Raw genomic sequence first — 14386 nt, forward strand, 5'->3', positions numbered from 1 at the left:
TTAGCTCCGCCGTGGCCATCCGTCTGGCCACGACATTTACCGAAACGGGAGGCGCGGTACCGCCGCCGGCGCCGCGCCGTGAAACCGTTCCGGGCTCAAGCTTTAATATCGCTGATCCGATCGGCGCCGTACCCGGGATTGATAGGATGGACCCTCACCCGGAGGGCAGAGCCATCTATCTCCCAACCGTTCACGGTGCTACAGGGAGGACCACAGAAAATGTCCTCCCCATACTCGCCGGTACGGGCGACCCCCGCGGGACAGACAACCGCCTGGGGCTCCCCGAGACAGAGAATCGGGACCCGTACCGGTTGAGTAGAAGACGTGCACCCGGCACGCACAGGACCGAAGCGGAATACACCCGGTATTCCGACGCAGAAGACCCCCGTCACAGGACGGATGAAGACGGCGAGGAACGCCGCTGGCGATACCGCGATAACCGCGAGGCACGCCACGGGCGATACCGCGATGCCGGAGGGGGAGGATACCCCTCCGATGATGACCCATCCGGTTCGGAAGACTCTCGCAGGCGGAGCCACAGGGCACGCCGCGATAGAAGCCGAGACCGGCACCGGCACGACCCGTCCGACTCGGAAGACTACCACACCGAGTCGGACGAGGGGCCTCGTCACTCGAGCAGACGCCGCCGGGCTGCCCCGACGAGCGACGAGCGACGGCCCACGGTAATCAGGCCCCTCAATGACCTGTTTACCAAGGCCGTCAACTACAAGACCTACCGCCTGGAACGGCGTAGCTCGCGCTACGACTCCACAGTAGCGCGGCACATTAACCGTTACCGGAAAAAACTGGACGTGCAGATGAGGTCCCACACGTTCAGCGGTCAAGATCCGATTGCGGTATTGGGATTCCTCGCACGCCTCAAGATGGCGTGCGACCACAACGGGATCACCGAGGGAGCCGCCGTGTGGTGCTTCCAATTCTACCTCACCGGTCAGGCTCACGCCCTACTCCAGTCCCGTCTCAATGGAAATACCATGGCGGTTGACGTGGAGCGGCGCGAGCTGCTCCGGACATACCCCCAGGTGGTCAACTTTCTGTTGCGCACCTATGCTACCGACGAGGTAATTTCCGAAGCGGTTGGGGACGTGACCTCCTTCCGTCAGAGTTCAAACATGACAGAGGAGGTCTACAGTAACCACCTCTGGGACAAGGCCCTCCGATGCGGTACGGTGTTCTCCGACCGGCGGTTGAAGTCCCTATTCGTCGAGGGGTTACTTCCCGCCACGTGCGCGCAGGTCCGTAATTACCTCGCCACGCACCCGGATGTGGATTACCAATCCGTGGCTCGATACGCGCAAGCGATCGGGGAAACCAATCGGGCCTCCCGTCGACAGGGGATGTCCGCCATGGCGCACCGAGAGCCGTCCGGAGCGGCTAGAAGATTTGACCGCACCGCGAGGACGAGGCCCGTGCTGTCGGTTGAGTCGGCATCCGACATCCCGACGGCCGGGGGATTTGCTGAAGAAGCAATCCTGGCCGTGACGGACCAAACCGCCACGCCGACCTCGATGAGCTCGCCACCGACGAGTTACTATCCGTCGCCGGCAGCCTCGACGGCGGGCGCCCCGGTTCCGCCCGCCAACCCTGGCGACGTGCGCACAGGACCGTACGGGAGGCAAGGGCAGGATCCACGCGTCCGGTTCTCCGGCGGGAGATTTCCCGGACCGCCACCGTGCCGGTTCTGCCTGGACACCACGCACCGACAAGAGGGGTGCCCCGTCGTTGCCGATGCGGGCCTACGGGCCAAGCTTCTGGAGGCACGAGAGGCCAACTACCAGAAGCTACGCATCCGGCAAGGCCTCCGCCCGGGATCCCCGTTCAACCGCCAGGGGCCGTCCGCTTGGCGAAACCAGCGTCAAACGGCCCCCGCGGGCGTCAACGTGGTCGAGGAACCGCACCTCGACCACACCGAGGACCCCGTGGCGCAAACCGCGGATGAAACCCGCGAGGACTTGCTGCTGACGGGGGAAGCCGGGGAGGACGCGTAGAGGCGACGACGTCTCTCCCCGTGCCCAGCCTCAGAAGCTTAGGCACCCCCGATCCGGCTGCGCCAGTGGAAGCGCAGCCGGGTAACCGAACGGAAGTCCAGGCCATCTGCTTCTTCAAGAAGCAGAATTACAAGATCTCCGCGACGATTGGTCAGAAGCAGGCGTTGATGGTCGCCATCACACCAGTGCTGGACTCAGGAGCCGGCCCGAACCTCATCCATTTACGGTGTGTCGCCGAGTCGTGGCGACCATCGATAAAACCGGTTCGGAGCCCAGCGCTCATCGACGCGTCAAACCGCGCGATGAAGGCACTAGGGGAAATCCCCCTGCTCGTCCGAATCGGTGAGTTTGTGGCGCGCGTCCCGTTCCTGGTAGTCACGAGCCTCGCCGTGGACTGTATCCTCGGTACGACCTTCCTGGATCGCCACGTCAAGGCGATCCTCCCACCGCAACGGAAGGTCGTGTTCCACGACGCGCCACCCGTGGCGTTAGTCGGAACAACCCCCTCGAGGCACGACCGCAAGATGGCCTCGAGGAGCACCGCACAACAACTACCGCCGTCGGATAAACCCGAACGGAAGCAGGTGGCGTTCCCCGCCAACACACCGTCACGGAAGATCTGCCTCGTCAGAGGGGTGACAATTCCCCCGATGACGCAGGCCATGGTGAGGGTCGCCACGCCGGTTGGGGGGCTGTGTTTTTTACAGAACTCCCCAAAAACCGCGCACAGGAATTTGACCCTCATGGCACAGGGGGTCATGGATGTTGCCCCCGAAAAACCGTTCTCGGTAATGCTCAGCAATTTTGGGCACCGTTCGGTTCACATCCCGAAGCATACCGTAGTCGGACTGGCTCTTCCGTCGCCCACTCACATCCTGACCCTTGGCGACTCGGCCGCGGAAGCGGCCGAAGCTAAGGAAGGGGGAGGGATATTTAATTCCAACCTCTCAACCGCAAAGGAGGGCGCGGAAGAAGCCGCTGACAACCGTACGGACAAGGGCGGGGCTGAACAAGCCACGCCGCCCAAGGCGCACCCCGGGGCGGCTGGAACGGATGAACCCGAAGACACCGCCGCCCCTGAGGAGGACCCCAATGCCTGGCAGGAGGACGTCCACATCGGTGCCGAGGACGAGGAGGTACGCTCGGAGATCCTCGAGGTACTGTCCGAATTCAAGGACATGTGGACCGGCCGGCTGGGAAAAATCGGGGCCACGAAGCACCGGATTGAGCTCAAGCCCGGTGCTCGCCCGATTTACCAGGCGCCTTACCGCGCCGGACCAACCGCACGGGAAAAAGAGAAAACGGAGATCGACCGCATGCTCCGGGCAGGGGTAATCGAACCCGCCACGGCCGAATGGGCAAGCCCCGTGGTATTCGTCCCTAAAAAGGATGGTACCATGCGGTTCTGTGTCGACTACAGAAGGCTCAACGCAGTCACCGTTCGGGATTCCTATCCGTTGCCGAGGATGGACGAGTGCATCGATTCCCTCGGCGACGCTACTGTCTTTACCACGCTGGATTGCAACAGCGGGTATTGGCAAGTAGAAATCGCCGAGGAGGATCGCGACAAGACGACGTTCGCGTCGCACTGCGGGTTGTACCGATTCCTCCGCATGCCGTTCGGGTTGAAGAACGCCCCCGCTACCTTCCAGCGGGCCGTCGACATTATACTGTCGCGAGTAAAATGGGAAACCGCACTGGTGTACCTGGATGATGTTATTATCTACTCCAAGACCGTAACGGAACACGTCGCGCACGTCCGCGAGGTTCTACGCCTACTACGGGACGCGGGCGTGTCGCTGAAGCTGTCGAAGTGCGCCTTCTTCGACACCTCGGTCACCTACCTGGGACACGTGATTCGACCAGGTAGGTTGGAGGTCGAGCGCCGCAACGTGGTCGCCATCGAGCGCGCTCGACCTCCCCAGAACCAAACGGAATTGCGGTCATTCTTAGGAATGTGCAATGTTTACCGCCGGGTCGTGAAGGGCTTCGCAAAAATAGCCGCTCCGCTAAACCGGAAGACGGGGAAAAATCAACCCTTCGAGTTTGAGGTTCTTACCGATGAGGAATACGAGGCGTTCGTGGAACTAAAGAAGCGCCTCGTGTCCCCACCGATCCTCGCTCTACCCCGTTACGGAAAGAAATACACCCTGGATACGGACGCTTGCGCGTACCAGGTCGGCTGTGCCCTATTACAGGAGCAGCCGAGCGGTGACCGCTTACCGATCGGTTATTGGAGCCGCGCCCTCACGGACGCGGAGAAGAACTACACCACTACCGAGAAGGAATGCCTTGCTGTCGTGTGGAGTATTCTCACGCTTCGACCATACCTGTATGGGAATACGTTCGACCTCCGTACGGATCATGAGGCCCTCCACTGGGTTCTCAACCTGGCGGATAGCTCCGGCCGGCTAGCGCGCTGGCGTCTCCGCCTAGCCGAGTACGACTACGACGTACAGTACCGGCCGGGTATTAAGCACCAACTCGCGGATGGTGTATCACGCCTCCGAGTTGACGGCGCAACCTCCGAGCCGGTTGACGACGAGGTCCCGTGTTTCGCGGTACAATGGCGAGAGGAGGAGCAAGACCCCCGCCAAGGTACCGTACACTGGGAGACCCCCGTCGACCCGGGGAGAGCTGAGCACGCGTTCGCGGTTATACCCGAAGAACGCGACGTCTCATCCGTAACGGTGGAAGAGTTCCTTCGGGAACAGGCCGGGGACCCCTTCTGTAGGGCGGCCGCGGAGACTGTGGGGAACCCGGACTCGCGGTACGACGTTGACCGATACGGGTTCGTCGTCCGCAAGTCCCCCCTCGATGGGACCCTGCAGCGGGTTGTACCGAAGCGGCTCCGGGCGAAGATATTGTACCTCGCCCATCATCCCCGCCTAGCCGGACACCCGGGCGGTACGAGGATGTACTATACCCTCCGGCGGGAATATTATTGGCCTCATATGGCCAATGAAGCCTTCAGTACCGTACGGAATTGTGCGTCATGCGCTGCCACCCGGGGAACCCTGGTGAGGCACCAGAAGGATCTCAAGCTCTTCCCAGCGGCAGGACCGCTGGATTTCGTGGCCATGGACCTGCTGGGTCCTTTACCGAAGACGGCGCACGGGAATCGCCACGTGCTCGTCATGACCGACCGGTTTACGAAGCTGACGCGCAGTATCCCGTTACGGACAACCACGGCGTCGGTCGTGGCAAACGCCTTCCTGGACAATTGGGTCTACGTATACGGCGCACCTCGTTACGTGCTGACCGATAACGGACCACAATTTGCCGCCAAGTTCTTCGACGCGGTGTGCGCCTTGCTGGGGGTGAGGCACTACCTGACTACCGCCTATCACCCCCAAACAAATGGGCAAACCGAACGGTTCAACCGTACTCTGGTACAGCGCCTCCGACATTATATCGCGGAGCACCAGAGGGACTGGGACGAATACATCCAGCCCCTGACCCTCGCGTATAACACGCAGGTCCACCGGTCGACGGAGACAACCCCGTTCGACCTGGTGCTGACGCGACCACCGTCCGGTTTGGCGCTGCCCGGTACTGTACCGCAGGATGCCGTCTCCAACACGGAAGATCCGAGGACCCCGGTACAGTACAAGCGCGCGACGCTGCGTAAACTCCGCGACGCCCTTGAGCGCGCGCGGGTGAAGCTAACCGCGGCGCAAAGGCGATACAAGGCCGACTTCGATAAGAAGGTGCGTTTCCGTCCGGTCATCGAGGTGGGAGACCTGGTCTATGTTGACCGCCCACCTCGGCCATTGACGAGTACCGAACGGGGAGACCTGCCAAGTAATGACGGGGGACCCTCCGTCAAGCTGTTACCGAAAACGGAAGGCCCGTTTCGGGTCCGATCCGCTACGGAGACCACCGTGGTCGTCGATCAAGATGGGGTCTCAAACCGCGTGAGCATCGATCGGATAACCCGGATGCCGCGGGGACCTCGCGACGTCACTACGGCCGCCCCGACCCAGCCCGCGGCGGCCGGAGAACCCGAACCCGCCGCGGAGTATGTGGTCGACCATCTGGTCGACCACCGGGAGAACCGCACAGGGGCCCAGTACAAGGTCCGCTGGTATGGCTACGCCCCAGCGGACGATACCTGGGAACCCGCGGAGGGACTCCCCCAGGCCTTCATAGACCGCTTCTGGCGCACGCGGGCGGCAGCACGCCACCGCTAACACCGCACTGGGCAACCCAGCGCGGGGCGGGACGACCCCGAGAAGGACCTCCCCCGCGCGGCGGCCAATCGCCACCGCAAACCCCGCGCCGGAAGACCCGGCGCAGGAGGGGGCAAGGTCGCCAAAGACGCACGCGGAACCCCGCCTGCGTCACCGCCCACCCCGCGCCGGAAGACCCGGCGCAGGACGGGGCAAGGTCGCCAAAGACGCACGCGGAACCCCGCGCGCGTCACCGCAAGCCCCGCGCCGGAAGACCCGGCGCAGGAGGGGGCGACGTCGCCACAGACGCACGCGGAACCCCGCGCGCGTCACCGCAAGCCCCGCGCCGGAAGACCCGGCGCAGGAGGGGGCGACGTCGCCACAGACGCACGCGGAACCCCGCGCGCGTCACCGCAAGCCCCGCGCCGGAAGACCCGGCGCAGGAGGAGGCTGACCCGCCGAAAGGACTACCCCACGCGGCGGTGGCCAAACGGCTTGGCACCCCAGTGCCTACCCGCTGGCGAGGGACGGAACCCAGCGCGTAAATACCGTTTGGGGACGACCTCACCGGGGCTCCAGGGCACTGTAGGCCACGTGTTGCGCGAGCGGCATACACCGCCCGGCACGTGTGGCCGCTGGCCCATGGAGGCGGTTCAAGACGCCTCCGACCCCGGGGGGTGCCCAATCGGAGCTCGTCAACGCCCTGAAAAGGCCACCCGCCGCGGGGCGGTAAAATCCGGTCAAAATTGCCCACCGGATGGGGGTCCTCCACTGTCGCGGGGGTAACTGGAGGAACCACCCCGCGACCACTTCCGGCACCCACCGCGCGGAGTCTCACCGGCATGAGCCAGAGGGTAACCCGGCCGCCACGAGGACAACCGGCGAACAGGTGTGGGGAAGTGGCGCTGTAGTGGCGTCCGAGCCCTCGCCTACCGAGACGGCGGAGCCACGGCTGGGGGTGCCACGGGCCGGGAGGCGCCGGAGCCCCCGCCGAGCGGCGAGCCCCCGCCGCGGATGCGCGAGTGGTGCTTCACACGACCACGGCCCCGCGCCGGACCCGACCGGCGCGGAAGGGCTACAGTACCGAACGGGAAGGGCAGTGAAGAAGAGAAGGAAGAAGGACAGGAGGCGCGCAATTTACTGGAACGGACGGGACCTGGTCCCCGGAGGCGGTTCGCTACTCTCACCGCCTCCCCCGCTGGCATCACTCGCGACGCTGGCGTTTGGCAGAGGGTTCCGCCCCCCGCGCCGCCGCGCTGGCGGGATCAGTGTCGACGGTACCGTACGGTCTCTTCGCGGACACTTGCTCGCTCAAGACGGCGAGGTGGTCCTGTGCCGAACGGATCCGCGCCATCGTCTCACTGCGCAGGAGATCCTCGCCAGTGTCGCGCTGGCGGATGGCGAACTGCAAGCCGGCCACCCGCGCCCTGAGCTGGGTCGCCTCGACTAGCCAGGTGCGCGCGGACTCCAAAGCCGCCGCAAGGGTGGTCGGTGCAGGGACCCCCGCGTAGCCACACTCCGTCTGCAGAGCGCGCAGGGCGGCCTGCGCGTCCGGAACCAAGACGGGGGCTTCGTCTGCTGGCGCCTCACTCGGAGCCCCACCGGCCGCCATCGAGGGGGTCTGTGTCCCCGTCGCGGTCATTTCGCTGACGGGGAAACCGGCAGGGCCCGGCACCGATCCGGTAGCCACCGCAGGGAGGTTGCTCCCCGCAGGCTCGACAGAAGGAGCCTTGCGAGCGGCCCCCACCGGGGCGGGGTCCGTTACCGGCACTTCCGTTACCGGCACTTCCATGACCGGTGTGTCCGTGGCCGGCGCTGCCGCGATCACAGGCGGAGAACCCGCAGTGATCGCGTCTCCCATCGTGGGAGGCGTCGAGGGACCGACTGGAAGGCCCTCTCCAAGGGCCGGTTCCCCCGGCATCAGTAGGACCGACTCGGTCGACGCGGGCAGAGACCCGACGGACGGTCCGGCGGGGGTCCCGGCGGAAGCAACCGCGGCGCCCCACCCGTCACCGGAGGCGATGACCGCCCCGTACGACGGCGACCCGTGGTCGGGCAGGGGGTCGTACCAGTGGTCGGCCTCCGCCGACGTGCCATCCCAATGCGGCATCCGCAGGGAACAGCCGCGGGCCCAACTGTACCACACAAAGTCGCGGCGCTCCGGGAGGGACCAGTCCAACCGTTCGGAAAAATCGAGGATGGCCTCCGCGCCAACCGGGTCGAACGACGTCCCCTCGAGGATGGCGGCCACCCCGACCGATCGGATGAGCTGCAGAAGCCCCGCCGACAAACGGAAGAGAGAGCCTCGCTCGCCGGGCTCGTTCCCGGTCCGGCTCGCTAGGCGAGGGTCCGGGCACTTGGTGAAGAACGGGAGGCCGTCCCGTGCGGCGTGTAGGAAACACAGCAACGCCAGGACGGCCCACTCCGAGAGCAGGATGGCGTCGATCAGTCGACGCATCCCGGGCGTCGCTTCTCGCCCGAAGGAACCGTCCGGCATCCACCGCGCTGCGGCATAAGCCAGCACGCTGGGCGTGGGTACGCAGAGGTACTGCGGAGCTTCCAGATTGCTCCAACCGCTCGGTAGGGCTGGGTATAGCTGCCCCCTGGCCCCTGTGGGCACGGCGAAGAATTCCGTCGTATGCCACATGTGGAAGTAGGCATCGGCGCGGCGGCACCGCAGCCGGCTCTCCTTGGCGGAATTCTCGCCCCACCGCACACGGTTAGCCACGCTGTACCACCGGTCGAACGGGCGGGGGAATGCCACCAACTGCACGTGGGGCTTAGGATCCACGTCCCCGCCGAACCTCTCGAAGAGGTCGAACAACCGCGAATGGTACCGGTCCTCCCCCGCACAGCGGATGTACAGGAGATCCGAGCGGGAGTCCGCCATCACGCGGTGGGGCACGTGGACCCAGCGGGTCCTCCAAGCGGCCGCGCGGTTGTCTTGGCGGATTCGACCGCGAGGGGAGGGCGTACGGATACCCCGTCGCCTGGGGATGGCCCCAAACCGAGCGGCATCGGGGAAGGCCGTCGCGATGTACGCCTCGGCGGACATCGGCGGCTGCGCCTGTGAGGGGTTGCGACCGCCTCGGGGAATCCGGTGGTCTAACTCGGCCCCGGGTAGCAAACCCCGCACGGCACGTACACCCGTCCGGAGCCAGCTGGACGGCGGAGCCTCGGTCGCCGGGGGCGTGGCCGCGTACGGATCCGGCGGTACCGGGTGGTTATCCGCGCCGGCCGTCGCCTGCCCCGCGGCTACAGCCCAGTCGGGGGACCGTCTCAGTACGGTCGTCTCGCCGACGTGGGGAGCCGGGGCGGAGCGCAGAGGGCGCGGCAGGGGACCTTGGACGGCGGTAGGGCCGCGCGAGGGAAGGACCCCCGCGCCCGAAGCCCGCACCCGCGGAGCCGCGATGCTCGTCGCGTTTCGACCCCCGGGACCCGCCGCCAGCGCCGGGTGAAAGGTCGGTACCGGCGCGGCTGGCGCCGCAGGGGGCTGAGCCCGAGGGGGGCGACCCCGCTCGGATGATCGGTTATCCATGCGGGGGGAGGACGGTAGGAGGGGGTGAGATTTGGAAGTGGAGGTAATGGGGTGCGTGGTGTGAAGTGAGGTGGGAGAAAAGGAAAGCGAAAGGGGACCCATTGCCGCGCCAGGGGATCCGACGCGGTTAAATACCAAAAACTCCATGGGCTCCCCCATGGAGTTGGCCGCAGCCCGCCCGCGCCCCCGTGGTCGGCGCGGACTTCTCCGTACGGATGGAACACCCTGCCAGCCGGTCATGTCAACCCCCGGCCGCGACGAGGACGTGTCGCGAAGTAAGGAAGGGGGTCTGTGGTACAACTCCACACCGCGACCCCCGGTGGGAGATGAGAACCCCCGAGACGGGCGGTTACTACTGTAGTAATCGTGCACGCGCCCGCTGCGAGCACAGTAGTACCTCCACGGCGTACACGTGACACAACCGTTGGCGCCGGCCGTGGCCACGGGCACACGTGTGCGACCATCCGGTAAGTAATTAGCAATTAGTGGTTAATGGCACAAATTAGCCAATTTAGTACAGTAGCTGGTATACAGTATGTAACAGCTACTGTAGCGGGACAGGTGTCCTGGCGTCCCACTGAGGGGTTAAGACCAGGGGCACCTGCCCCGTTCCAGTAAACGGGGGCAGACTCGCCTCCCTTCCCTTTACGGCTTTTTGCTAACTCCGTCCGGTTTTACCTCTAAGTCTCAGGCTTCTAACCCGTGACCGGCCGTCCGGATCTGACACCACCGACCGGCTGCGCGTCACCGGCCACGTGAGCCTTCCCTCTTTTCGAGTCCTTCCGTACGGTTCGCGCTCGTGTGGGTTACCCAGCGTCGCGCGCTCCCTTACCTCTAACCCCCCTCGTTCCGAGTGGTCGGGACGAAGGTAGTTATACCACAGCCTCCTTGACAGGACACGTTTCGGGCGATTCATCTGAAATGAGCAAACTACTATGCGGACGTCCGGTTCGGGGTCGAAGGTGGTACCGGCTTCTCGTGACCGCCGGATACAATACGAAGTAAATCTGGCCCGTAACGTTACGATTAATTTAAGTTTTGATTTGGCCGTACCAATGATAGTCAAGACATTTTTTGAGCAAAATTTTTGATACTGATTTTGCACCGAATTCCCTGCAAGCCGTAATCTATTGGTACTCTTCCAATACCTTGCTGCCGCTGGGCCAACTGAAAAAATTGCAGATTTACCATTGAACATGGCAGTGCCTCATTGTAATGTTTGGCGGTACTGCCATACGTGCTGGGCTGATCCATCTCAAAAACATCCCATATTAACCACTGGGCATGGCCATGCAGTAGTTTATTGCGTTTTGGTACTGCCGAACAGACTGGAATGATCCAACGTTTGTTTCTGGTCGGCGATGTGCACACTTAGGATCGGGTCAATGCAGCGCACCCGTGGTACCAGTTTTTATATAGGATGGGAGCAGTGTGAATTGCGAGCAAGAGTCAGTAGTCGGTTTACCACTATGTTAGCTCCCTATCTACATACGCTACGCAGCGCAATATACAGTCTCCTTGCCGCTTCAAGCTCCGACGACCAACTGTTGTGGGGACAAGCGCATTTGTAAACTGAAGTAGGTTAGATACTGCGTGCAGCAGGCATGTCCGGCCGGACTGATTCGCAAAGCGTTAACGACAACTTACAATCCAGCCAACACTTTCACGCAACAAGAACTGCCTAACTTCCGGCGCCGACGCCATGTGACACTTCCAATCATGACGGAGTTCAGTTTACCATGACTTCAAGTTCTGACGACCAACTGTTGTGGGGACAAGCGCAGATGTAAACTGAAGTAGGTAAGATACTGTGTGCAGCACACATGTCCGGCCGGACTGATTCGCGAAGCGTCAACGGCAACTTACAATCCATCCAACACTTTCACAAGACCAACACGGTTTTAATTCCGTCAGGTTCGCACGCAGACAAAGGTGAGCTCATCACAAGAATTTGAAGATGGTCAGATAGTGCGGACATACGCGGACAAAAATGCAACGCACGTGCGTGCATATCAACCTACTTTCAGCGCGTTTCCTATCACGACGACATCGACATCGATCAACTGTAGATCGACTGTTCGCAGCCCCATCCACGAGCAATAGCACTGGCGATCTCTCGCTATCCTGATCACCCATACGCCACAAGCGGGCCCGCCGGGACCCTATGGCATCGATCTTGCGCCCTCATACCCGAGACGAACTGCGTGGTTGTTTGCGTCCAAAGATACCTTCGGTCAGCAGTAGATTGCCCTAGGAAGAGCGAGGTGTCCAACTCTTGACGGGATCGGCGAGACGTGTAACCAGAAGTCCGCCCAATTTCAATTCAGATGGGGTGGGTGCTGAAATCTGATAATTTTCCAGTAGAAAACGCCACTCCGCGAATAATCAGGGTTTTCAGCGTCTGAAACACCAGGTCCCTATCCCCTTCATGCCATTCTTGCCGGGTAACCTTTTCTCCTCGTCTGAAAGTAGAATGCCCCGCCACCCAAAACATTGGCAGAGTGTTTGATGGAGTTGTCCCTCGATACGTGACAGGAGTTGGCTGAGCAGGCGTGGTACAGCGCCACGCGACGGACGCCATCAGTGAGAGAGAGCACCTGTATAGACTCTGAGTTCAGTTCCGCGGATATCCTTAGAGTTTTACGATCATCCACTCTGCATCTTACGACAGCCGCGTGAGGACTCTCGTCCTCTCTCTGCAAGACCCCAACAACAGCGAACAGGTTCAATGACGATCCGACCGCCCCATTTGCATGCAAAAGCAATCCCTTCGTCCCTCCGCGCGGTAACATAACCTGGACGACACATCTCGGCTCAATCGTGTCATGCGAGTACGTCCGTGGGGACGCACTCAAGTAGCTTCTGCGAACGCGCCGAGCAGACGAGAAGAACTTGACTTCCGACTTCCTTGACGTATCAAATTCTGGACGGAGATTTTCCAGGATGTTTGTAGCCCGTGATAAAAGCTGCGACAAAAGCTCAGATGAATCTATCGTTTCTGTTTCTGATATGCAACAGCTGGACAGCTCATTGACATCCTTTTCACAATTCCCCTCCCATCGTACGGAATCTCCCGTCCAAGCGGGGTTGACCTTTTCATTCGACCGCATCTCGTCCATCAACGGTTTGACAAATAAATCAGATATACTAACATCTGTGTCCTTCAGGAATCCCTTCAATTCTCCGAAGCCTGTGACAACTCGTTGCAAGCTTCGCCGAGAAGCAAGCGTCGAAGGCCTCTCCTGCATTCCATCTTCAGTCCGGCATCCGAAGTTTGTGTCATAGTGCTGGACAGCAACGCCAACCGCCCTTGCCAATCATTCCCCAAACAATGACCCACGGCCGCCAAATGTCCTTTTGGTGATTACCCCGGACTATGCACCTCTTCAAAGGTTGATGAGCATTCTCGAACACCAGTTCCATAAAGTGACGTACATGCCCGAAGGCAGGAATTGTGTGGTTGTACAACTCGATTAACCTGTGCAGGTTCGGCTTGTCCAAGCTGGGGCGACCTTTACCCACTCCTTGGCAATAATTTGCGCAAAACTTGTCTGCCTCAGTCACATACTTCTCAGCCCTTTCCAGCAAGTCTGCATGGTATTGAGCTCCATTATCACTTGTCACATACAAATAATCTGAAACACCATCCGCCTCTTCCGATGGCCACCAGTACGTCAACGCAATCAATTCCTGCAATTGCGTCAGTAGATCCAACACAACAGTGGTTTCTTCACTCTGGATCCCCGGGAACAGTTGGTAGAAAACGGGAACGCACACGAGAAGGGCACAGAACACACCTGACAGAGTCATGGAATTGAGTTCATTCTTGGAACTAAAAACTGATGATTGCCTCTTCAACCCATTGTCTCGGAGGGCTCCGCATAATGCCATGTCAGCTTTTGCCCTGAACGCAGCCGCGTTTCCTTGTCGGTTAGTCACGTGGAAGCCTACCTCGATAACGTTCTTCGCGAGACCGGCCAGCAAATGGTCAGGCGCGACGACGTTGCAGCGATATGCTTCAAAACGTCCTGACACCACACGCTTTCCATCGCTTGTTAACGGTATTTCAACGCGTACGGGCTCAAGTTCCCTTTGCAATGCAAGAAGAGGAGAACTTTCGTCACTAGTCTTGTTGCTGTCTTTCATACCAAGCCGGTTTGTGTCTCGACTGTCAATTTTGCTGTTGCGAAGAGCTTCATGGCGTTCCATGCACCTCAAGGACGCCGTGCGGTGTGCATGGACTTTTGTCGTATAGCCGTATCCGCTCTCACCGACGCCGGTGTTCTTCCGAAATGTACAAAGAGTGCACGGCGTATTTGCTGTATGTCCCATAACATCCAATGTTTCAGCGGCCGCTGGATAGTCAGCCACAAAACCCACCACGTCGACAAAGATTCTTACTCTCTCACCGGTAGGCGTGTGTGCTTCCACACCTTCTGTTGTACACTTAACCAAGTCTGGAATGATTGAGAGCAGTATATTGTTCGTTGATACACCTGGCGGAGTTAATCCAATGATTCTGACAGACGATCGCGTGTTACGACTTCGCGGTGGTAGTCCAAGCGGGATCATGTAGCATCCACCTGCTGAACCCTGCGGATGCAATGAAGAGAATGGGGAAAAGTCATCGCAGTATAGGAGAGCGCAATAGACCACGAACTTTGTTC

This window comes from Chondrus crispus, genomic scaffold (assembly GCF_000350225.1).
Source record: "Chondrus crispus Stackhouse genomic scaffold, scaffold_7, whole genome shotgun sequence".
In the NCBI taxonomy this organism is placed as follows: Eukaryota; Rhodophyta; class Florideophyceae; order Gigartinales; family Gigartinaceae; genus Chondrus; species Chondrus crispus.